Genomic DNA, 27,401 nt, shown 5'->3' on the forward strand with positions numbered 1-27,401 from the left:
TTAATTTTTGAGAGAAAATTTAGAAGCACAAAAATGAAATATGTGCACACCCACACCCACCCACACACACACAAACAGATTAATATTATTAAATGATTTAGGGTTTCCAACTAAGGGGGAAAGCAGAGTATGAACTGTGAACAGCCACATGACGACCCGGAGGCTTATCTCACAGAGGCTGTTTGGCTTAAGCCATGGCATTAATACACTGATAGCCTACGGAATAGCCAAGCATAAAATGAATGTGAAAGGATGAAGAAACAACAAGAAAAGGGAGGAAGAAAGAGGATGAAAGTGGTTAGGCCTCCAGCTTAACAGACCAGAAATATAGAACTACCAGAAGCATTACAGGGAGACCCTTATTGATATGAGTGTTATTTCTGAGACATGCTTTTGTTGCTGCTTTACAAACAAAACCAAGAAATACTAATAGAAATAACTTTTTTCTTCTTCTTTGGAAAGTTTTCCAGCGACTACAACATCAAAAAATGTAAAATTATTTAAGGATAAAAAAAAATAACTATCATGAACTTGGACACATTCATAATAAAGACAAGAAGGTGCACTAAGACTGATAATTGAATCTGAGCAAACATAAAGATCCTGTAAAACAGCAAGAATTGAAGAAAACAAATCCTCTGTACAGCCTTTGTAACCTAACCCAGTGCTGAGGCTTTTATCCCTTTATTTTATTGATTAAAAAAATCCCAGAGGCACTAAAACGTACAGTCAATGATTAATGTCCCTCTCAGAAAAAGAAATTATATGGAATAAATTAAACTACTGCAGCAGCAAATTGAAAAATAAGAATGTAAATGAGCTTTGAATACTTAATATCATAGAGAAAAATAGGCAATGAGGCCCAAAAATGATGAGGGATTAGCACAGAAACATGACATTAGCTCTAATGGTAAAGAGTAGATTTTCTCTACTGTCAAAATTTAACTGTCGCGTCTGATTTTCTGCCAGGTAAATGAAAAATGGGAGACAGTGTGTGGCAGCCGAAAGCTCTAACCTTGTTCACAAGGTGAAAAATATGGACTCAGAGTTGCACATCAGTACTTCCAGTCTAAAATAAGAGAATAGAGAAATAATGTGTTTTGAAATGCAATTACAGGGAGTCAGTAGCACTTATCCAATGTGTGGTTTTACTGTGGTTTCACAGTTATAGCTTTTGTTTGCAGGGGTGGTGGGGACATATGTTATAAAGATGATGTTTTGTAAATCATAACATAGTAATATTTTGATCTGACATGGAAGCGATACATAAATAGTGAGCAATTGTACCTTGTGTTTGTTTTTTTGTTGTTGTTGTTGTTTTTCCCCCCCCAGTGCTGTACTTGCATCTGCACGGAAACAAACAAGTGCTTAGACAGTAGTTAAAATGCAGTTTTGGTCTGCTATCCTGCCTCCCACATTACTCCTGCAGTTATCCTGCAGGAGAGAGGAAAGGTGTGAACTGCATCAAGCAAGGTTCTCTCAGTTGGAACCTTTAATTATAACTTCACAGTATCAGTTACAGCAACCTTGCACAGATGCAAAACCCCTCAGAGGCTTGGCTACTCTACCTTACTTAATCTGAGCGGGAGGCACTGAGACAGTGCTGTACCATCAGCCAATTCAATCACAAGCCAGGACGGCGCCGCATCCTGCATCGGGGTCCAATCACAGCACGAAACAGTTCAAGTCACGTGACCTCGCTACTTAGCATCCTTCATCAACACCTGTTTTCTTTTTTCTGCATGCAATATTGTTATTTGCTCCTTCCTCCCTGCCTTTTTGCAGGCTCCCTCTTTCCGGAGGATATAGTGAGGTCTGTGCGTGCAGAGCTAAAGACGCTATAAAAATTGCTGAGGTATAAAATCGAAAGTGCTCAAGCTGTCTGCGACTGGAATTGCTGGCTGGCTCGGGCCTGTTGGAGGTGGTGAAGGATCCCCGGCCAAGACCCGCTAATGTTGTAAATCAGAGAAAGTTTGGGCTTGTTTGTTTACATATTACAGGCTTTACAGTGGGCCTACCACAGTACACAAGGAGCTGTGCTTGGCCCAGGCTATTGTATGGGTCATAAAACTAAAGAATGTAATGGCTCCGTGCTGCTCAAACCAACCTCTCCTGCACTTGTTCACTAGTAATACTCTGTTTTGTTTAGCCGAGGGAAAACTTGTGTTACAAAAAAACAAACTATTGAAACAACACAGATTTCTTTCACCTGCATGTTGTGGGTGAAAAATGTCGATCAAGAGTTTCGTGTGTCAGGAGCTGAAATATATTGTGGGTAAAAAATGTACTTATAAATCATGACGGCTCCAAATTATTATTTAGTTTCATAAAAAGGGAATAAAATCAAAATAAGTACACAATAAAAACATAAAAATAGAAGAAAAAAATTTAGTAATGCCTGACTGAACATCCATTTGGCTCTAATTGCATGATGTTGCTTTATAATGATTTTTAAGTTTTGTATTTTTGGCTACATAAAAATGGCTGACATATAGAATGAGTGAGAAATGAATGAAAAAAGAAAAAGAAAACAGAACTCCAACATATCTCCAAAGCCCTACAGGCCAAGAGCACATGAAAAAGTATTTTTTGTGTGTGTGTGTGAGTGTGTGTATAATCCCTAGTTGCTTCACTGATACATACTGTGGCACCCTGGTATACAGTATATTTAGAAAAAAAAAAATCCAGTCAGGTGTTACCGTGTCTTTCCAAATGCACTGTGAGCCAAAACACTTATCCTTAAGAGAGATCAAGCTTGCACGTTATCTTATCAGTGCTTACAGTGCTACACGTACAGTAGAAGTACACTCAGCTGCTCATGCAGACCCTGCTTACAGGAGATCAAACGCAGGTCAGAGACTCCACCATACACTTGCTTATAATCCACACAAGTGCCTCTCTGTACGTATGTGTATGAACGTGTGTGTGTGTGTGACAGTGGAAGAGAGAAAGAGAGAGAGAGGAAAGGAGAAAGTGAGGGAGAGAGCTATACATTTTTTTTTTCTTTTTGTGTCAGCAGCAGTGGTCTGGTTGTTTTGTGACAGTCATAGGCAGAGCACAGGAAATGCACCACGATGTGGCCAGTCACAGTTGAATTTCTTCAGCGATAAGGATAGATTTTTTTTTTTTCGTTGCAGGCCTGACAGTCCATCCTTACAGCAACATAATGCATCTGCAGAGGTTTGATCAGTAAAGCAAGAAATGTTTGTACTGTATTCTTTACGAGAACTTTTACGGTTAATTATGTTTTATTTTTTTATGTAAAATGTACCTTTCTTCTTACCTCTGGTCTGATTTACAAGGGAGCCTGACCGCTTACTCACACAGTCATACACAGAGATAGGTGCACACAAAAGGAGGCACAAAAAAAAAATGAAGGATGGAGGAAGGTGACAGGTAAACAAATTCAGTGTCATATTCTCCTGCTGTCTTCACTGTGTCACTTGGCATTTTAATGGAAGGGAATCTGATGTAACATATAGTGGTAACTACAACAGCAGCCTCGTACCAGAGGGGAAAACTTAACTCCTCAGACCTATGCATTAAACATATTGTAGAATAGAGTGTAACATTTATCACTGTCATTCCTAGAGAGTTTGTGTAAATTTAAATGCGCTCAAGCGTGCTGATTCCCCCCACACACCCACCCCACCCTCCACAATGTATGCGTACAATGCCACCCCAAAGCCCATTTTCCTGAAATCCTTCTCATTGTTCTGCACGACCATACCACCAAACAGCTATTCATCTTTGGGGAATATGCTGTACAGAAATGTCTTTGTATGTGGGGCCTTTTTCTGTCGCCGTGTTCCATGTTTCATATTGCAGAATCTGTCCACCTATTTTTCATGGTTTAATATATTTTTAAAAATTGAACGAAAGATACTATATACAGCAAGATTGCATATTTATTTCACTGTAAAATACATTTGTAGGCTGATTTCTGCAAGATATGTATAAATAATTACCTAAAAAATGGGTTTCTGGCAAAGGGAATATTTTATCGAGTTTGTGTGTGGTATGTGTGATTTGGTCTTTTTATAAAACGAAATGATATCGCTATAACGTATTACTGGCTTTCACTTTTTACTCTGACCTAGAGAAAAGAGTAGCAACCACAGAGGGGCCTAAAGACAATTAAATAAGACTTTGTAGATTATTTATGACAAGTACTTTTCCAGGATTGTGAGCTGTGGAATAAATGGAACAATAATGCCTTTAAGTGTGGAATATATTGGGACAGTAGTGCATGGCAATACCAGCTGACACACTAAACATTAAAATAAATTACCTAACCTTTTACAACTTGCGGTGCCAATAACAGGACAAATGACAGATCATGGGTTATTATTCACTGAGAGATCCTATACATAATAATGCTGTCATCAATAATGGCCAAGATATCATGGCTCCTGCAGCTTTTAAAAAAACATTTTAAGCACTTTGTTTTAAATCATCAGTACAAGTCCAGGCCTCAATCACTCACATAGAGAAAAATAAGTGACAGGAGTTGAGTTGCTAAAGGATTGAGAGACAGAAAGAGAGAATAAAAGGCTGAGGGAAAGAATAAAAAACAGAAAAAGAAAAAGGTGCCACATTACATTTCTGTTACCAAATGGCACTCATGAGTCAATTTGCCAAATAATAAGAGCAGAACTTGACTGAGGGGGCACATCAGTGCTGCTAATATCTGAGGCTGTCAGTGACCAGTCGACGACAAAAAACATCTCCTCTGACAAATAACAGAATTATCCTGAGGGGGTTTAGGGGCGGTTACAGTGGTGGTCTTTCATTTTTGTCTTGACTGTTGGCACAAGTCATCTTGAGTGGAGCTCTGACAACAAGCCTGTAAATGTGTGTGCGTACACATCATTTTTAATGCTTCACTTTCCTTTTCCACAAAGCTCAACAAACTTGACCTCAGTGCTTTAGCACTTAATAAGCACACACAAATGTACTGTAGCCTACATAAAAATTCTATGCACATTAAATACCTTTTCTTGGAGTGACTGCTTTACTATACGTAGTCTTGTTTATATGGGCATCAATATCCAGGTATTTATTTAAGCATAGACTAGACACTCTAATATCAACCCTCATAGGCCTGTAGGAGCTATAGGCTAGTGGGACAGCCAACATCCTTACTCCGCTACAGTTTGAGTTAAATATGTGATTTATTTTCTCCTTAAACTTAACAATCTGCACTTTCTCTCAAGCCCTTTTTCACCAATTTGAGTCAAGGATCTCAGTCAATACACTTCCTGCCTCTTAAAAAAAAATCTTATTGTGGGCCTAGGAGGGCAAGCAGGCTGATGTGTTACCTCTTTAACAAGAAATAACAACAAGCAAGAGGTTTTGAGATAACAAACCCATAAAAACATGGTCATCCTTTATAATGTATGGACACTTCTCAAGGCCTAAATCATCACGACCCTCCAAACCATCTTTATCTTAACTCAGGTAACACCTAACAGGTTTTTAATCCACTTAGCTGCTACTTGCTGTCCCATATGGGTCCATTAGAGGTTCTTAACATGTTCTGACAGAGTAAATGCTTTAAATTTAGTCAATACAGACCAGCTGAACCTCATTCAATCACTGAAAGTCTTAATTTGTGCTAAAAGCAAACACAAAATATCAACCAGCATCTGTAGCCTACCAACAGAACCAGCAGTGCAGTGTTGATCCATACCTTCATGAAGTTCTCCCCCTCTGCAGTCCTCTGTTAGGCCTACTCCTCTTGACCGTAGAGGTCCACAAATCACGAAATTAAAAATGCGTTTTTCATAAACATAATCCAAGTTATGGATATCTTCATGAGAATCAGACCGTGAGTCTTTATCAGCGCCAGCTTTCCCTCACTTTCACGTCATTTCATATTTCCGGTGGCGTCTGCACCTGAGTGAACAGGTGAGTTTGTTTTTTATCAAGTTTCTGGAGACAACATGGCGGCCTCCCTGTTAGGATTCGAGATTCATGGTCACTCCAGAAAGATCAGGTGGAGGTGGGGGTGGGGGGGACAACATGCGTCTCCGAGCGTAAAACGTAATGACGCGCATTCTCCGTCGGACTTTTTTTTTTTTTTTTTACTTTACCTTGCAGTGCTGTTTTTATGGCTCTCATAGACTGATTTAGTTTCATGAATGCATGGATTTCGTATCTTGAATCCTTAGGTATATAATGCAGGGGCATAATGGGTTTAAAAGTCAGAGTGAAGAGGTTGAACCCTTCTCCATCTCACTATAATTTGCTCATCTGGTGTTTATTAACATTTAAAAAACAAACAAACAAAAACACTAGATTTATTTTCCTGCATATAATGCATGACCATGATAGGTTAAATTATAATAATGAGTCCTGGTAGCACTGAGCCTTAATGGCTACAGATGAGGAGGCATGTCTCTTTTGTGTAATGTTCACATATTTGTCCCTCTCTTGTCCTTCACTGTTTTGAGAAACCATGCTTTGTACGCTGTAAATGCGAACAGCGAGATTTTCTTCTTTACTTTCCCATGATGCCTCCTGATTGATGCCTTCTGTTCACACTGATCATACATTATAGAACACATTACAGCATATTGTGCATTTCAGTAAGGGTCATTTTCAGAAAGCCGTTTACTCTGCCTCTGCAGAAAATCTTAAATAAATTTAATTGTCTGCATCCACCATCAGAAATGACTTTATGCGTTTTGCTTCATAATGAAGAGCTTTCACATCCATAAACTTAAATCACTGTGCACAGCTGTTGAGGTGTAATTAAAGCATTAAATATGTGAGCGATCAACTCCCACTAAACAAGATGACACCAACACCCCCGGCACAGAACTTAGAGGTGAACTGCAGGCTGGCTGGGCTTTTCCTAAAACTAAGACCCACACTTTCCCCCTTTCTTCTGTTTTCACACTCTCAGATGTCATTCCCATAAATCTCTCTGGCTCGCCTCAGCACTAGTAGCTGAACTGATGCTAACACCATTAGCTGATGATTTAATGACACTGTAGATGAGGACAGTCATCCTCTTTCTATCATTCCCTCGTTTTTTTTTTTTTTTCATCCCTGCCTGCTGGCTGAGGATACAGGGAATCTGTGTGTTTTTGAGGATGAGGGTGGTGGTGCTCGTATCTCATCCACCTCCATTACGCCAAGGTCACTCCGTTGCTTTTTCTTAATGTGATCAGGGAAAGTGTCACTTTTGCAGTTCTGTGGCAGTAAATAAGAACTGGCTCTAATTTGAATGTAGTGTACCAGAGGCCCTTTATGGGTTGTTAATTTAGTGTTTAAATACATTTAACAGTTGAGAGAGAGTACTGATTAGACCGGCTCTCCATGTGAAGGCTATTTTTCTCTCCACTATTTTCCACTGACTCGCTGTAGATTATTATTGTTATGATGTGACAGATGAATGCCAAGCTTATTTTGAATTAAGAGGAATTTCAAAGGCCAAGAGAGCAATAAAATCTGTCATTTTCTTAAATCATTTCTCCTTTATTTCACCTCTAAATTCCTTATTTATTTTCATATGTTACAAATAAATGGTTCCAATTGACTAAGATGCTGCAAATTAAATTAGATATTCTGAACGACAAATAATTCAACCCAATGAGGAAGCCTTTTTATTTAATCTATCCGCCAAAAACCATCATGGCAAACAAACCTACAAAAGCAAAAGTGTATTTTACTAGTTTTTCTTACAGCTAAATCCTGATTAATGTGTTTTTTTATGGTTACATTAAGGTATTCAAAGCTCTTAGTAAAGGTTGGAGAAAATCTTGTAAACTTATGTTTCTGACTTTTATTGTTAATCCAAACCACAGTAGTTTTCTAAGATGAACCCAGTTGGTTTTGTTCAACAAACGTAACAAAATCAACATCATCAAGAACTGGTGCAAAAAGATGATTTCTAGAGGACGGACTCACATAAACACCCAAAACATTTGGTAATTCTATATCAATAATACATTGGCTTAGTACCCTCTTTTCATTAAAACTCCTGGCAGAGTTGTAAGATCCACTGGACACATCTCTCATATCTCTGATCGCAGAGGTCACTGAGGTAGTCAAAGCTACTCGGTGGCAAAGAGCCAGAAAAACTTAAATGATCCCCACAGACACACGGCAGGTCCGGGGTAACTGTCTCCTCTGCTAGGGCAGTCCAAAAAGTAAAGGTAAAAAGTAAAAGTGGACAGAGTCTTGTCATGTTTCCAGTTGGTGCGGTGTCAGCAGGAATACAGATCTTGTATAAGACCATTGTGGTGAAGAGGGACTTGAGAAAAAAGGCAAAGCTCTTGATTTATTATGGTCATGAACACTGTGTAATGGCCAAAAGAAAGAGATGAACACAGCCCAAAATGAGTGTCCTCTCTGATGAGGCTGAACTCATCCTTGTGGATAAGGTGAGGGTACCTGACTTCCTTGATCCACTGGACCTACCCATCAACAGCAGCCAGTTCACATGGTTCAGGCATCAGATCGAGACCGTGACATCCGAGATTTCCTTCCACTGGAGGTTTTCCAGCCTGATAGGAGGCTCCACAGTGGACCAACAATACACTGGAAAGAGCATGGACTATCTTCTTCCACTGCAACCTAACCCAGGATTAACAGCTGAAATTGGGCGAATGAAGGGTACAAGTATTATGTTCTTTATATAATTTTTGTCAAATTTATTAAAGTGCCAGACGTAACAGATGAGGTCATATGTTTTTGGTATTCTAACGCATACATAAAACTGGCCGCTACATTTCCAAAGCCAAACCTGAAGGACAGTCACCTGAAGGAGTCCTCAAGAAACAACTGATAAAGTCCTTGTGTTTTTTATTTTCTCCCATTATCTTTCCACTACTCCCCACTTTCACTCACTTCCTACACCAGCCGAGAGCACACAGTAGCCATGAAAAGCCAATAAGGCCACCTCCACACTACAGATTTCTCCTGACACCTAATGCCAGTTATGAAATTGGGGGATAAGTTAATGTGTCACAGTAGCATTGATTTTTCATTTGCTTCTCGCTGCCCCCAGTCCCAGAGCCAGCCTGGGCCTTTCCTTCATGTTTCAGGATGGATTACTGTGGCCCCCTTTGAAACAGAGCATCGCAGGGTGACAAGGGAGCCGGTGCGGGTGTTCATGAGAGGTGCCACACCTGATTACAGGTGACACAATACCGCCGTCATCCGCTGTGCCAGCAGAGATCAAATATCAAGATCAAGTCCTTCACTGCAGTGTTAATTTACCTTGTGTCTGAGTGTGCCATTAATACTGCAATTTTAAGGTATTTCTCATTATTGCCTCTATGAAATGCCTATTTATGTGCATATGTTATAATAAACAATCTAAAACTCCTCTATTTTCTCGATCTGACCTATTGAATTCAGTTTTAATGGGGAACAGAACAACGAGGAGAGCTACAGTGGGGATAAAATGAGTGGTACAAGAAATCTGTGCCTGCTCCCTATGAAAGGAAAAATACGCTCACGTAACAACAACACGGTGCTCAATGAGCTATGTCCTCAGTTCCATATGAGATTGGTTAATACAAAAGCTTGCTGGTGAAAAACATTGTCCTGCTCCCAGTGACAAAGACAAAGTGCCTGTGTTTGGCGTACGCGAGTCAAAGGGACAGGTGACGACAGGGAGGGAGACCAGGGAGGGAATTTGAATTTCACATCTAGGAGGAGGCAGCATGTCATTAAAAACCCTAATTTCAGTGTCAGGTAGACTTACAGGTGATCCATCATCTTGTCAGAAGAATTTTATTTTATTTTCAAAGGAGTTCAAACCAGGCTCTTCAGACTTTTTTTTTTTTTTTACTTCAGTTCCAATTAGATTTCAACACAATTAACAGAAAAGTCTAGACCTATGTGTATGGTCCAGAGATACCTGCCTGCTCAAGCAGATCAGTGGGAAAAACAATTTAAAATACAAGTGAGTACCAAACGTACTGTATAGAAGCAGAACCCGTATGAGTAATCCACCAGCATAGTGAAACTACATCATAATTAATAGATCATTGCTACCTTCAAGTTAATATTCCAGCGTCGCACACAGAACTCCTGCACTGCTCTTCATGTAGGCTACCACCAGCAAACTGCATATCATGAATGCCATTTATTGGTACATTTCTAAATGTTAACGCCTGTCAACTCCAATCTCTCCAAAGGAGGCGCTCGGGAAATAAAATGCATCGGAGGGGACCTGAGAGGAGGACACACGTTAACCCAGATAGGCTGTGACAAAACACCATTACCTTCTCCTGTTCACACAGTGACGTACAGGACAGCTAGTAGTCCCCTGTCCCTGGGAGGAATCCATCTAAATGAGACACACACACACACACACACATCCTCACACTGTGGGAGAACACTCTTTGAACAAGGAACGCAAACTTGGAAGTTTTCTTTTCCTAGAATCCACTATAAATCTGCAGAGAGAAAACACACATTGGTCTTTACAACTTTACACACTTTCTTGAGTTACTGAGCTATTTCTTATTTGATCCTAATGCGTCATTACAGTGTAAAGATATTACAAGAGAAAACATTAAAAATCGTAAATCAGGTAAAAGAGTATGAGTATCATTACAAAGATCAACATTAGGTAAAGTAGTGTGTGCTTATTATCTTGCAAAATAATTAATAATGGTGCTTTAAAATGCAAGCAGAATCTTTAAATTGTGGCTCATCAAGGCTGGGCTAATTTTAGTCACTTTTAACATTATTGTGAAGTTTGATTAGGGGTGGAAAAAGGTATTTCTTAATTTATCAATAACTTTGCATAGTATTACTCAAAGTCCAGACTAATTCAAAACAAAATGAGCTTAAATACACAAATTAAAAGACACTTTTATTCACAATGGGTCCTGTGAGTTTTTCTGTTGTATTTGATCATAGTGTTACCACAGCAGCTGTACTTTGGTAGCAGTAGTAGTTGTAGTAGTTTAGTTTAAGTTTATGAGATAGTATCAACTGATCATGGATTTAATATGTAAGTATTCAAGCTGTCTAAAAGGCAAATAAAAAGAGTGAGAGACAGAAAAGATGTACTAAGAATAAAGCAGCATGAAACCAAAACATTCAAAAGTATCTCTATTTTTTTCTAGACCACACAGCAGTTCATTTACTTTCCACTGCAGGATTTAATCCAGAACAAAGCATGAAGTGTTAGTTACAGTAGTTACATCCCATCACAGGAAATGAACTCACAAACGCACTGACTGCGTTGTGTGATGAAAGAAAATGCATACTGTAACAGACAGTCTCAGATGCCTTCCACCCGCCAGTGTGTCGTTGTTGAATGGTGACAGAACTCAGATGGATGTGACACCAGCAGTCCAACCACACTGTGCTCCTGCTGGTGTCGTAACATGGATATATAACCACTGCCGTCCTAACGCCACGCTGCCTAAATGGACAAAAATGCCAGGGCAGCAAAAAAATGGCGAACAAAACCCGGGGCTTCATTAGCAGAATCTTCCCAGCATGCTTTGCGATGACAAATGATTGACTTGGAACAATATCTAAGGCGATCAGGATAAAGTACCAGCCATTTCAAGGCTCAGCAAAATTCAAATTCTAATTAGACCTTGCACCACATTCCAAATAAAAATGGGTCCCTAGGTGGTTTACCCTATCAGGTGTCTCTCCCAGACCACTGAAACAAAACGAATAAAGAAAATGATTAAAGCGATAACAAAGGCATAAAATTCAAATTATAGCAGCATCACATCTGGGATCTGTATGTCACTGCACTACCATTTCTGCTCTCTCCCTCTTTTTCTCTGGCTTTCTTTAACACATTTACACACAGACGCACACACACACACACACACAGCATTCCTTTCTTTTCTGCATGAGGGCAATCAAAGAACAGGAAAAAAGACGGAGCAGGAGAGAGAGAGAAAGAGAGAGAGAGAGTGAAAAAGCAGGGAAATTAAAAGGTAGAGAGCGAGAACACAAATAGGCTCTCAGCTTTAAGGTTATTAATGACTCCTCAAAAATGTGCGACTTTTCCAATCTCTCTGAGAAGCGCTTGAAGGAGCCTGCAGATGAAGCTGACCTTCACAATGTTCTTTGGTCTTTAGTTAAGAAATTCACTCACCATTATGGCATCATTAGGGAAACAAGGATAAAATTACTCCATGGTTAATGACCTATAGGATCCCCACCAAAATTTGTTTCAGATCTAATAAAACTGAGCTTAACACACTCGAATGAATTATGAGGACTGCTATGCTGGGGTATTAAAATGTGGGGAAATAGATTTTCTGAAGCTAGGAGGACTGGACTTTTCAAATCAGATAGTAGAATGGAATTTTCTGGGCAATAAATTCTACCATGTCTCAATTTCATTTTTTTTTTTTTTTTTTTTTACCTCACAGAATTTTTCAGCCTATGATGGAATCTGTGAGTGGGATGGCCTCTAAAAATTCATTGCCAATTGCCGTCTCCTCCTCTATCCCCTTAAGGAAGATAGATTGATGGATGAATGGCTAAATGGGCAAATAAGTGGAGAAATGTATAGTCGAATGAAAACTCAATGTATGATAGAAATAAATGATTAGATACACACAGATACTTAAACAAAATCCCACAAGGCAAAAGTGGAGAGGATGTGATAAGTAAAAAGAAGTGCATCAAAATCTGCGATGACGCTGATTATTTTAAGTGTTTACATTTTCTCCAGCTTGCCGCTATTTAGTACATGCCAAGCTGGCCATTAGCATAATGCAGGGGCAGTTGAGAGGACACACAAAAACTCATTAAAGAGGACAATGTAAAGCTGCAGGCAAATGTGCCTCTGCAAGACGCAGCCCAGACACATGCATCAAAGTGAAGCACAATGCACATATGAAACTTTGCATGTAACCTGAACAAAACTAACATGAATTTGATATTTAAAAAAAGAGAAAAAAAAAACCCACGCCATTCTAAAAGCAGTATTGGTTTAGCTCGGTTTGGTTGCAGCCCCTGAGAGGGGTTTGTGAGCTAATGGCATTTGCTCTCTTTAAACTTTAATCTTTCCTATTAATTCCCTGCAACTGGAGAATGTGCGAGAGTTAATGTTCCATGAACGTGTTTCTCACTCTGCAATCTCTTCAAGCTAATTACCTTCAGGTGCTAAATGGGGGGAAATTGCAATCCATTTGGAAGGGAGAAATTTCACCTCCCCTTTGCCTATGTAACTGTGTGTGCAGTTAAAAAGAAAGAAAATCAAACATAAGAAGTCAGGCCCAGAGTACATTTAATCAAAAAATGGACACTCTGCGCAGAGCCCTGATTGGCTCTCCGTTTCCAAGGTAGCTTTGGGAGAGTAAATTGCTTCCTGTAGTTTCCCGCCTCACTGCTTATTTTGCAGGTCACTTGGAGGTCAGCAGGTGCAGCAGTGGACAAAACACAGAGCAGATGTTTGATTGACATGGATCACGCAGATTGGCAATCAAAGTTTTCTGATGAGAAAGGAGAGGCGCACCGAATGGCCGTTTTGAAGGGTGAACACCAAGGAGATGCAGAAGAAGTCAAAATACAAATTAAAATCAGATTAAGTCAACGTGACAGATTCACGGTTGCCTGTACGGAACATTAAATCTCGGGGAGTGACGTGGTATCCGTCAATGACAGGATCAAGTTGCGAGTGTACAAATGGTTCCCGAGTCAATCACTAATCAGTAACGCAGGATGAACAGGCTCATTGCAGACAAATAGCTTTGATAAGTTTTACCTTTAGAGAGGGGCCGGCCTGTGGAGGAGGGCTATGTGGAGAGGAAGTGGAGAGAGATAGGGTCAGGGCGAGTGAGCAGTGGGGGTTCTTCATTTTCCTCACAGGAGTCTGGAGCGTGGAGGGTCACTTTGTCCCCTGTTTGATCTTTGTCTTCAGATGACACGGCAGGAAATTAAAGATGAAAGGAGAGTCTAACTACTGTCTAATAAACACAGAGAGAGAAAACCCTCATTTGCTGCCACATATCCGGCCTAAAACTGCAGGATCCGTGGGTGATCCACACGTAGATCTGGATTAGCAAAGCCCTTTTGTAAACAGCATCCTCAAAGGAGCAGGCCCATCACACTGTGTCAAATGCATTTGTATCAATACAACTTTATTTGTTTTTTAGGTCATTAAAAAGTTACAAATTAAAAGCCGCGTATGTGAACATTTATTGTTTTTCTAACTCACTGCCAATGTCTTTTCATCATACTGCACTGTAAATGGTCTTTTCATAGTCATTAGATACAGTGGCTGTGTTCAATTCATCACTGAGTATATTTTATGAGCGCACTTAAGAGATAAAATGATTAGTTTGAAAAAGAAAGAAGGAAAAGTCAGTTTCTAAATCCAGTATAGCTAATTCGGATATTTCAAACAAAAGGGAGGTGCAGTCCTGATGTAAAAAGACAAAACAGCAACACTTTTTTTTTTCTTTTTTACCCTGAGCTGTGTTTTTTGTGTCTAATAATAAATGAATTAGTAGTGGGGTGCACTACAAACAGTCCATATCTTAGACAAACACTTGTAGTGACAGCCCTGAGCTCCCACTGTGTTGAGGAATCTCCTACCAACAGCACTCCCTCCCATTTATCTCAGTGGCTGAGAGCAGGAAAAAAGAGCACAAGCTGGGAGGCTGAGGGAACATCAAAAGAAGAGCATCCAAGATAACTGCAGCTCTCTTTTTCTAGCACCTTATAATAAAAACAAAAACACCTCTACGCTGGTAACTAAAACCCAAGAAGCATGATAGCTGTGTGTGGCCTTTTGCTCCATTATTTCAAACAGATTGCTTAAAGGCATAAGTAAAACCTGAACGGCTGCTGATGTTTTTATTTGGTTGTTTTGTTTTTTTTCTTGTTACTGTTCTTCAATTTTTTTCCTATCTTCCTAAAATGCCAAAGCTATTTGGTTAAATCATTAGAGGTGTTATGGTCGTAGAAAGGCTCAGTGGAGTAGCATCCCTATGTTGTACTGAAAGGTTATTTTCTTCATGAACACTTGAGGGTCCACTGATCCCTTGTAAGTGTCTGTTGGAAAATGCATTGACATTTTACGTGAATGGAAAAACCCTCCTCAATAGACTCTCTTTCATTGCTCTTCAGGTTTCAGGTCATTATACCCGCAATAGGGGACCACTCAACCTAGTTTGGTATTACCTCAGAGAAAACCCTTATGCTACTTCACTTACTCCATTCACAAATTTGGTTTGGAAGTGAGAGATATCAACCTCTGACCTGAAGAGAGATTTTCAACATGTAAAGGTATTTCTCCCGTGTAAGCATCATCATTTTTTATAGTTTTGATATCATGTCTGACCATGCATTGTTGTATGTATTTACTCATATAAATATATCAGTTATTCTACATTAAGCTGTATTGATGTGAAGCTTTAGTGATGTCCTTCACTTAGGCTACCATTATATAAAAAAATACTCTATTATGACCTTAAATCCTGCAGTATTATCATGCAAAAATGCTTGCATGTATTAATGTATAACTGCATAATAATATTTATAATGATGCATCAATATGTAATCAATCAGGTTGGTAATCATGATATAAATATTACAGCTGCTTTTCACAATATTGAATAGTTGTACCTATAAGAATGTATCATACTGTGTAAGCCCATGTCTTGAAGTCTTATGTTAAAAAGTTTAAAAAAAAAGACATACCAATTTAAAATTACAGTAAGAATTCCAATACTTAAATCTAAATTTGAAATAAAATTATATACAAATCCTCTATTTTAGTTTAAGTACCTCAAACTCTGTGTATGGCAACCCAAAACAATGCTATCCAACAAAAACTTCATATGTGAATTTTGTCACATTTAATTCTTGCTAAGTCTGCTATTGTGTTGGGTCACATTACATTATTATTAGGATAAAAACAACAATAGCAGATTTTTATTTTTTTGTGCAAGATTATTGCTTTACAGTATAATTTACAGGAGTTATTGTGTCGACCCAATGTACAAGGATTGAAGAAAAAAAGAAAAGTTAAAGCAAAGTTTGTCTAATCAAGCTGGGTTCAGATATAGTCACAGGCACCAATCTCCATAGACAAGCCCATTCAATGCAAATGCTGCACCTGCCATGAGTTGTAAAAGCTTTTGCGATTTCAGTGAAAACAGGGTTCACATCATTTGGAAAGGTAGACTTGCCATTTCACGCACCAGTATCCCAGCAATCCGTAAAGACCTGGAGACATTCCTCGACAGGATTACAATTTTACGATCACCAAGAAAACGACTTCAGAAGCAAAAAGTCATCCTTTCTTAACCCGCTATTCTTATTTTACCCCCAAAATTTTGATGTTAACCACTTTTGTAATATATGATGTATTCAATAGCATAAATTGGGAACATTCATTTTTCCTATACCTATATTAATTCCAATGTCAGTAGAGATATGATTTGTCTTATCAAAAAAAAATACAATATTGCAGTAAATCCTGAATAAATATCTGCCAGTAAATTAAATAAGGTATAATTCGGGTGCCGACCAGCACTGACGAGAGCTACAACACAGAGCTGGTCAGAGACTATATGGATAGTAGTTGGCCAGGCTTCCCAATCCAGTCAGGCTGAGTCGGTTCACACTGATAACGTAGGTAATGGTGTTTCTGGAAGAGTGAGGCCAGATGAAACACACCACACGGACAGATACCACAGGCATACTGGCCCCTTCTGTTGGAAAATTTCATTTTTTCCGGCAGGAAGCCATGAATGCTGAGGCTGAATCCAAATCCGGTTTTCCGCACTTTATCAGCGTGTGGCCCACCAAGTGGTGAGATGGCGGGGGAAGTGGAGGGCTGAGGGAAGGGGGGTGATCCACTCAGCCGAGACCCTCCACTTTAATCCAATTTACAGCCTCCCCCAGCAAAAGATAATTACAACCCTTAAACCAGCTAGGAGAGGGGTAGAAAGAAAAGGCCTCACTCACCCAAACTGTGCCTCTGGCCCCTGAAGTCTCCACCTAGAGAAAGAGAAGGAGGGGGGGCTCTGTTAGCAGGACTCAAGCAAAGGCATTGTGACAAACTAAGAGTGTGTGTAGCTAATGAGGCAAAGTGATTTTTTTTCCAGCAAATGGATGCCCGCTGGGCAGTGGTAGAATGCACCCCAGGACATCTTTGCTCGCTGATGTTCACCACAGATGTAGGGGAGGTGTATTTTAGGTTGGTATTTCAATAAGTGTGTGAGTATTCCATGAATCAGTGTACTTCAATAACACATGAAGTCTGTTGATCACGGTATGTCTGCGCCGATTATAGTTAGTTTGTCAGGAGAGTTATGAATCACGTGTTTGCAGTGTCATCCTCAATGTATTTGTCCACAAATTAAGATTATTCCTGTTTATTATGTTGTTGTTGTTTTCATTAGATATATTTTCTTTTTTTTTAAAGAAAACAATCTCTGAAAGATGCTCTGAAATTAAAAGCTTACATTTTCGCCTTTTTTTCCTTCTTTGTCAGAAGTCTTTGAAGTGCGAATAAAGGAATGGGGTAAACTTTTGCAAAAGAATGTGAAGAAATAATAATGAAGGGGCTCACAGGGGAGCGGAAACGCTGGCCAGTCCTAATTAATAGAAGGAGAGACACTCCCAAAGTCTCCCATTCACAAGCTCACAATGGAGTTCTCCACCAAGCAGAACCTGGAATGGAATATGGGAGGAGTGAATAGAGAGAGAGAGAGAGAGAGAGAGAGAGAGAGAGAGAGAGAGAGAGAGAGAGAGAGAGAGAGAGAGAGAGAGAGACTCAAGCCCTCATTCTCTTTGCACCCATCTCTCTTATTGTATTTCCATTTTATAGCATCAGGCCCAGGCCCATGCTCCTTTAGTCCATGTTCCATTCAGTGTGACTGTGTTCAGAGAATCCCACTGGTCAGTTTTGTAAATATGGGCCCTGGCAGTGCGAATGAAAGGATGGCACATTTCCAGAACTTATCCAATGCAGGCTTCTCCTCCTGCTTTTTCAAAATGTTGTTCAACCCCCACTGCCCCCCCAACCCCCTCATCCCACCCCTCTCACTCTCCCCCCCTCACGCCATCTCTCTCTCCCTCTCTGTCAGGTGCATTAACAGTTGCTGGAGTCAAGTGCATTGGTAGCCTACATCGCGGAGGGGTCGGATGAGTGGTGGTGGTGGTGGTGGTGGGGGGGGGGGGTGGGGGGATGTCAGGGGGCCGGGTGGGCTTATTTTGCCAAGTCAAGTCAAGAGGGGAGGGGTTTGTGAGGGGCAACAGGAGAAGTGTGGACCCACCTGCCACTGATTATCCTCCCAGTTAGAGGGTTTAGTCTTGACCTCTGAACTTCAGAGCTGCCCCACACCACTAATCTGTTAATTAACCGAGAAATACCCTGGAAAAACTTTGAACAGCCATTGTGTGTGTGTGCATGTGTGCAAGTAAGTGTGTAAAGGGAAGAGACAACAAGAGCAACAGAGGGAGAGAGAGAGAGAGAGAGAGAGAGAGAGAGTAGTGTATTGCAGGAACACATGGGGGCATGTGGTTACTCTGTATATCGACGGCACATTCCCTCAGTGCAGTGCTGCTGGATAAGTAGGACACAGTTTTACATGCTCATCTTTGTTGTCAGCGTGTTCAGCCCTCTGATAGAGGAGGCCGCAGTCTCTACAGCTTGATGACTCTCATCACTGCTGACCTCAAATGCCTTAAGACCCCAAGTAGTAAGGCTCATGCTACATCGAACACGCTTTTATATTGTATTTCTTATGTTTGCAGTGCTGCTTCTCTTTCATTATAGTAAACTATCTACTACGTAGTATCATGTCCAATGCATATGTAATGTAATATTGATTTTTCTTACATGAGTTCTGAATTATTAATTGTGCATCATGCTTTGACAATATTGCATTTGCTGTAAATTATTCACGTTTGTAATAAATAAAACCTGAGGGGGGGCTTGATGATAAATACGAAAGAAGAAAAGAATATATGCAAATTATTTAATTCTTTTTCTCATGTATTCAGGCATTATTCTGATAATATTTAAGTTGTGTGAAATGGTTACAAGTTGTTTGATTTGTGTATTTTTGTTTTAGTTAAAGATGTTTGTGTGTGGCACAATGTGATGCAATACGTTATGTTATACTCTTATGTGGACTGGAACCTTCTGTTTGCATGACACAATACATATCATACGCACAGGGCCTAAAAAACAAGCATCCATTAATCCACCTACAGAGTATATAAATAATGTAATATCTAGCCAAATAAACTTGTAATTTCCTCTTAAATCCATGTGCTATTATTTTGCACTGTTGTCATAGAAAAGCCTGTTTTGTTTTTAAGTTTGTTTCTGATACATTATAATGACCACACAACACTGATATAATAAAGTGTATTTTTCCTCGGTTGATCAGACACACCTGGAAGTCCTGCTGTAAACAAACAAAAATCTCTGAGGTTGCTTTGACTGGTGAGGCAGCTGATAAGTGGGGCAACAAAGTCAATTAGTTCTGTGTTTATTAGTATGTGACAGGTGCTGGGTCATGCAGATTAACTCACAACCCTTGGAGGGATGGGACAACAATAATGGTGAAACATGTCCGTCCGACCAGAAAGTAAAGGTAGCAAAAGGAACATAGCAAAGCCTGCTCAATTAATTATGTGGATTAATGAAGTTCTGCTTGATTAAGTGTTGATGGCATTAAAAACGCCTATTTTTTCTCCACAGTGCGACATAATGGACACTTACATAAATAATGGAATCCTTCATGGTTACGGAAACCAACACAGTATATGTTATGAACCACTCCCCCTCCTGAACCCCAAATCGATTAATTAAAGCTATTGCCCTTGATTATCCAATCACAGGTTTCATCAAGGTTTGACCTCTAACCTTCAACCTTCCCTGACTGGAATGATATTGATTAAGGGGAATGGCTTTTTTTCACTTTCTGGAAACAACATTACCTTTAAAAAGAGTAGCTGACAGAGTGTCTTTTCATTGACCTCAGAGAGGTGTTGCAGCTATTGTTTTTGTACACTTCAGGTTGAACAAAAGGCTCAGACATCACATTGTGCCCATTTAGACAACTATTACATTAAATAATTGTCAAAATGAAGTGAAGGATCAATAACGCTCAGTGTTCTCTGAAAGCCACTGATGCAAAAAGTCACACATCCTGTATTTCAAACAAAGTAATATCCCATTTATTACTTTCAAAATAACAAGTGAATTATTCCACTATGTTACCGGGTGTAGGTGCATGTGATATGACAGAATTGTTTGTCGCATTGTTTTGTGGTAAAACCCTCTCTATTATCAAAATAGTGTTTATTCTTTTTTTTCATGATGGAGGATCTTTCTCCTTTTGTGACAAATTAAGCATGCAGTGTTTGCAAATGCAATTACAGCATAACTGATGTTTACATAAATAAGCAATGCATCAACAAAACACACCAATCAATGGTTCACATCATCCTGACCTGAAGCTGCTCACCAGCCGCTGGAGCAAAGCCACACAGACATAATGAGCTATAGTGTGGTCAGACTATGGTCTGCCTCGGGATGTCCTCTTCATAGCAACTTTGATCCGATTAATAACCAGGCCCGGTCTTTACTGCTGAGTTTAATCTCTCAGAGACGCAGCAGGTTCAGACTTGCTCTCAAATCTGACATTTCTATTGGTAAATCAGTGTTTTAGAGGAAATTCAACAAGAGCAGCAAAATTAAAGGAGGTTTTTTTTTTTAATGTAATAAACTTGCAGTGTATGCATTCAGGCTATGTTTTCATGATGGTACGAATATGCGTTTCCTTGCTGCTATCCTTGCCATCACCATGGAACCCAACTGTAAACAGCATTAAGACGCTGTTAATATTTAAACAACCAAAGTCATGACACAAACTCAAAAACATAACTGGAATCTGCCCTCAAAATGATTAACTAAAGGTCACGTTTGTTTTTGCTTTTTTTTCCTTCTTCTTCGCCTTTTTTTAAATTAAATCCAACGTGATGACTAAAATATTTGTTCTACTGCACCTTCCCCGAGTGGGCTTGAACTGCAAGGATTCATGTGAGCAAAAATCCCCCTGGCAGAATTCGAAACACCACTGATGTGTCAACATATCAAATAACTGTTGTGAAATGCCATGGCTGCATTCATTCCTTGTTTTGGTGCTTGTTGAACAAGGCGGCGTGGGATTGCTCTCCCTCACCCTGTGGTCTGTCCTCTAGGGTGCAAGGAATCTGAGTCACTCACTGCACATCAGGCCCCCGCCCCCCCCCACCCCCCAGGGGCCCTGGCACTGGCAGAGGCAGGTTAACAAACTGTAAAGGCTTCAACTGAGCAGCACACAAACTGTTTTCTCTCCACAAAAGGGATTGGCTCCAACAAATGTCATAAGCCTATAATGAGATAGCTGATCTCGGTAGTAAAGAAGAAAAGAAAAGAAAAATGCTTCCCCTCTTCAGTCAGTGGCTATTAGAGTCAGTGAGAGTAAAAAGGGGAAGCTTCCCCATTTTCTTAGAAGCCCTCGGAGGCCGGCCAACATGACAATGCTGGTCAATTAATTGGTGAAAAAGTGAAAATCCAATTAATGCGTATCAAGCTGGCAGTTTTGCATGATGATGGCTCATTAGGAGACCAAGCTGAGGGTGGAGGAGTACATGGGTGGAGGGGCTTAAACCCCAATCATTAAAGCTCTGTCTTTCTCTGTGGGGTTTTAGGGACTGGCTTATTTATGCAACAGGTTCTAAACAAAACCTCAATGTAACGCTCATTTAGTAGATTTGGAACTGATGAATTCCTAAATGGCATGGGTGGAGACTCTTTGGTTCTCGTGCCAAACTTAGTTTGTTCGCATAGCTACGCTTCGTATTCAGCATGCGGCGATATGCGTACGAAACCGGCACATATTAGAAGTTGTATACGAGTGAAGCGGTGTCTACACAACAAAGATGGGAACACTGAAGAAGTTTCAAATGCTCACGCACACTCCCACACTGTAGCACCCGTATCAGTGAATACACAGTCATATCATATATACGGAGACACATGTGTAAGGACATTATGCAGTCTTACAGTTTTATCCTAAATTAGCTTTAGAATTACTATTTCTTATGTCCAATGGTTCTGTGTTGCCCTCCTTAAATAAACTAACAAATAAAAGGAAAAAATATATACCATGAAAAGGGGAGGAAAAGCCAGCACGCTCACGATCCCTTTGACTAATTTCTATTACAGGACAGGCAAGCACAGACGTTTCAACCAAAGTCTTTTTCAATGTCTTTTCAGTTTGTTGCTGTAGCCGTGCACCTCCTTAAGTTTTATCCTTTTCTTTGGTGAGTGCTCGCTTCTCCCTCTTTTTTCAAAAATATATACCATACCATCAAAATAAATTAGCATCTCAGTATATCAAGCTAAAAAAAACCTTTCAAGTCAACTGCAAGACTAATATTTCATGTGTGACGCTAATAAATCCACATCAAAAAACATAATTGTTCCATTACGTAACATTTACAGACAAGAGATGTTATCAAACTAGTTAAAAGAGGAGGTCATGGCCCTCTAAGTGCATTGCAAAATGAGATGATGGTGTTCTCTCGGCTACTTCTGAACCCCAGCGTATACTGACAAAATAAAGAATGTGCTCCCATACTCTTGCAGCCAGCCTGTGTTTGTCTAGCCTCTGCCTCTATGTGTAAGATTAATACTCTTGCCACACTCTCATAGAATAATGTCACTTTAATCTTGTTTGGGGCGAAATTCGAAGTGGAGTGTGTCTACTTGTTTCCTGAGATTACTTCATCTTTCTTTCGGCAGCGGTGTGTGACTCTGCCGCCTGCTGTCCCCTGGCGTTGGATGTCCCATTACCCTTCACACGCCGCAACTTTCTGCTGTTTGCACAACACTGGCCACAGGACCCAACAGCAGGCCAGTAAACTATTGATGTTTTTAGTTTTTCTTTACTACTGCCAAGATCATTTTAGCTGCGTGTGGCCTACTATAGACGACTATTGCCAGTGGCTGAGCCATTGTGAATATTTTAGATGCTTTCAAATGTGTCACCCAGTGAAGAATATCACTGCATCATGTGTTGCTCCTGCTGTTTCTTTGAATTTAGACTCACTTTGCTTAGTATTTCACTACTGTTGCACTGAATATTATTAATGAACATCAAATAATTGCTTCTCAGATGTTTGAAAAATCAAATTATCTTAGAGATTCATCTCGTGTAGAATACAGATTTTTATTTCCAGGTGGCCCATGAAAATGGTTTTCACACAATTTTTCCATTTCAGATTATGAATCAATTCACTCATTAGTATGTTTGTATTATCTTTCAGTAATGTACAATAAGTCTTCCCACACTTCTGCCTTTCCACTGTGTTGACCCCAGCATTTCTGACTGAATGAGCTGCAGTGCGTCAGCGATAAATCTCTAATGAGGCTTGATGTAAACACCACAATGCAAACTGCATAAATTCCTTACACAACAACTTTGCACATTTTGCACACACACACATAAACACAGACGTAAGCACACAAACACAATCTCTGGTCCAATAGCTACACAAATCCAGATGTGTTTCTTTCTTGTTTATTGTGTCCTGTAATTACTTTGTGGTTTTTTTATGTCTTTAAAACCTGTAGTCTAAATAATTAATTTGACTGGACTATTACAACATGGGTTTAAATGTATTTACATTACTGAATGTTTAATGCTCTTGTTAGTGAATGTGAATGACAATTTAAATGGCCAGTGCTGCCACTGCATTTTCTCAGCTTCTTTATGGTTGAGGTGGAGGAACACACTTTGTAAGGCAAGCCTTGTGCTGTTTGGAGAAGCAGTGTGTTTTTCCCCTCACTTCCTAATAATCTATTCTGTTCAGCCAGCTGCATACATTGACAAATGTTTCCAGCATTAGGTATTTACCCGGTGAAAGGTAATAGATGCAAGGGTTTAAAAATGCCTGCTGCAAGAAAAAGCAAGCACACTGGCAAAAAAAAGAAAAAGAAAAATCACAATAGGAAACATTCGTCTTCTCTTCACAACAGGAAAATGGTCTATATTTACAAAAGTACAGCCTCTGTTAAAAGCACAGGCAAAATATAAGAAATACTAACAAAGCAACCACAGACATTTGATGTGATATGTTTATTTTTTAACTTTTTGTATGACTAATTTCTAATTTAAGAATATTTTTCATATTTTCATTTATTTTTTATAATTCACAATGTGTTGGCATATTACATACTGCACATGGTGAGGAGATGGTGAGGAGGCTGCTATCTATCTGTCACAAGCTGCTATGTAAGTTCTCCACAGATTCACTCAGACTGTGTTTAAGATACAGGCTAATTCACTGCCACTTGTGTAGTAAAACTACACCTAGATAAAATCCAGGGTTTTAGTTTTCAGTGCCCCTAATCTGTTGATTGTCTTTTGGGTTAGTTTGCTGTAATTTCCTTTTACATCTCTTTCTTTGTGATTTATATTGGTGCAGCTTGTTCTTGGAGGCTAATGAAAGCTGTGACAGTGCATTAATGAGGCTGGTTATTTCAACTGAACTCCACTTCCTCCATTTACCTCACTCACTTTGTTCTCTCAATCCACATCTCCTCTCCCACTCTTTTGTGCTGTGTGTCACGCTGGTAACATTATGCCCACTCCTTCGCCTTCTAATCTCACATTCTCGGAAATATTTGAGTATTTACTGGCTTTTACTGTTGTCAGATTCTTCAGCATGACACTATGTTGCTGATAGGGTCAGTAACATCAAAACAGGGCGCGGAACAAAAGGCAATAAAATTGTGTCAGTGCACAAGATTAGACTCCTGTTCATCTGTGTGTTCTTGTAAAAGTTCTTATGTATCTGATCTACAGTCGGTGCAGAGGCAACATCCTGAGACAAAAGAGGATTGTAACCTCTAAACAGATACATACTGGATGCTAGTCAGGAGACAAAATGTTCCCTGTTATTTCCGTATCGAGAACAAATAAAAACTGTCTAGTTTTGTGACTACTTGAATAAAGGCCAAATTCTGACATTTTCATTCATTCATTTTCATTTTCTGACATCTGGAAATAAATTCAACCATTTATAGCAACAAGATCTCATATATTTTATATTAAATGCTGTTATTTTTCTATCGATTTCATAATAACCAGAAAATAAGAGCGGTACAGTCAAAAGAAATGTAAATTCTGGGCAGGAATAAAGTCGCAGTGCACTAAACACTCACTGCTGACATAGTGATTTAAATGAAAAAAAAAACACACCATTAGAATCAGAGTTAAGAATCAAAGAGACTGTTGGTGTTGTGCGCTTAGCCCGCTGGGATTAATGGATAACTCCAGTGAGAGACGCCTCTGTTCTTAGGCAAGACAAAATGACCACAGGCAGCCCAAGAATTTGGCGGTCAGTAACTGTGGCTGTTTCCCATACATATATTATTATAGCAATAGCAGCAGTGGTGATTGAATTTCTGACCTTTTGTTGAAATGGGGAAAGGGGGAGGGGTGAATTTCAATTTCTGTTGTGTCATTCATGTCTTAAAATAACTACAGGGATGAAAGATCATGGCTTGATTCAATTACAGTGCAGCGTAAAGGCTAAAGATTCCTGTATTCAACATGGAACCTGACTTGTACGTATCTGGGATAAATATAGCTGATTTCACACACTTTTAATGGACTGAAATTGGTTAGGTGAACACTCCCTGTCTTGCTCTTTGGAGCCTAGAAATCTTATTTTACAGTAAACTCCCATTTCATGGCTACAAAGCTGACAGAGTTATTTCCTGCACGTATAAAAAAAAAAATCAGCACATGGCTCAATCAACAACATTTAAAACATGAGGGAACAGTACCTTGATTAGCTGAGCTACAACTGCTGTTTGTACATCCTCAAGATGACAAACCTGATACTGGACTCTTCATACCACACAGTCCGTCCAACACTCCAGAAACTAGAGGTCGCCAAACTAGAAAAGTTTGGTGGTAGAACCTGGCCGGCTCTGCCAATCAATAGCAAAGTTCACATTAAAAACTGCTGACAGCTGTGGGAGAGCGTTCCCACTTTCATCTAGCGCTGTCTGGCCCTCCAGCTAACCTCACCGTCACCCTCTCCCTTCGCAGACCTGCTCTCTTTATTAATCTTTGTCGCATCCCACAGCCCGACCCAGAGAACTGCCCCGGCTCTCGTTTTTTCGCTTATCACCAAACTTTTGGCTCATTTCATTTTTTTTCCCTCTCTCTCTCTCTCCTCCTTTTTTTTCTTTAAAAGAACACTTCACTTGATAGCCTTGAACCGAGGGCCCTGCACTCCTGCAGAGGAGCCCACCCAGCAGCTCTGTCTCAACATATCAACCTGTTCGCTGAAAGAAGGAAAACGAGCTCCACAAATGAAGTGTGCAGTTGTGTCTGACAGAGAGAAAGAGGATTTGTTTTTTTCTTCCTGAAAACTATCACATGAACGAATGTAAAATAAAATATATAAAAAAACAGGATAAAGTATGACTCTCTTACATCAGGTTATACAGACATTTAATGATTTTTAGTTGAAGCCATTGTTGAACTTTGGTCCTTTTTGCTGTTTTCTTACTCTTGGAGGCAGGAGGGTCCCGTCAGACAGTCAGTGCTCAAACATGCCTCTGGTTAATGCAGGACTCTGCTGCCCCTTAGGGGTGCAAGAGGAAAGGACAACAAAAGTCCCCTCAGCAATGGAGGGTAGACTTTATGTTGTGAGTGTGTTTGTGTGTTGTGTTGTGTTGTGTGTGCGAACGTGCGTGCGTGTGTGTGTGTGTTTACAAGTAATATTGAAACATTCATTAATTTTCATTTCTTATAATGATGGATTATTTTGATCTGGAGTGAAAGTTGTTTGAGCTTTTCTGCCAGCTCACAGCGTGGTGTGTGTGGGTGTGTGTGTGTGTGTGTGTGTGTGTGTGTGTGTGTGTGTGTGTGTGTGTAAGTGTGTGCGTGTGTGCGTGCGTGTGGCAGGTCTAATCCCATTAGTGCTGCTGATTCTGGGCCTCAGGATGTGTTGTGTCTCTATCAAACCTGCTTTATGCTTTGTCTGTTGAACTCAAATCCGTTTGCTCAGCAGCGGCAATAAACAAATCTTGTTTTCAGGTTGTACATAAAAAAGCAAAGTGAAAATTCCTTCCTCTGCCTTGTTCCACACCTCTTTCCAACATAGAAGTTGTATTTCAGCCGATCAACTTTTATCAGACTCTCAGAGGTATGTTTAACCTGCAACTTCAAGGCTCAATATGCATTATATGTACTTTTATCAAGGATATTCTGCACCCTGGGCATCAGAGAAATCATTTATCTCCCACTTCCCTCCCTTTTTTTCCCCAAATTACAATAATTCGAATCATTTTAAACATTTAAACAACTATAGAATTGCATTGAATCCAATAAATCAGGACTTTACTGAACTGAAAT

General features: G+C 39.8%; 1 long non-coding RNA gene across 1 annotated transcript in view; it reads right to left on the bottom strand.

Annotated features, from left to right (window-relative positions):
• LOC146973433 (uncharacterized) overlaps positions 1-26,328 on the bottom strand; it is a 64,748-nt gene extending 38,420 nt beyond the window's left edge. Inside the window, exons 1-2 of the long non-coding RNA XR_015037756.1 lie at positions 25,871-26,328; positions 16,927-16,959 (exon numbers count right to left, since the gene is read on the bottom strand). This is a non-coding gene — a long non-coding RNA (uncharacterized LOC146973433). The remainder of the gene's footprint in view (positions 1-16,926; positions 16,960-25,870) is intronic.
• Positions 26,329-27,401: the final 1,073 nt, after the last annotated feature.

The sequence above is a fragment of the Trachurus japonicus genome, chromosome 15 (genome assembly GCF_045865225.1).
Source record: "Trachurus japonicus isolate A0001 chromosome 15, Traja_1.0".
NCBI lineage: Eukaryota > Metazoa > Chordata > Actinopteri > Carangiformes > Carangidae > Trachurus > Trachurus japonicus.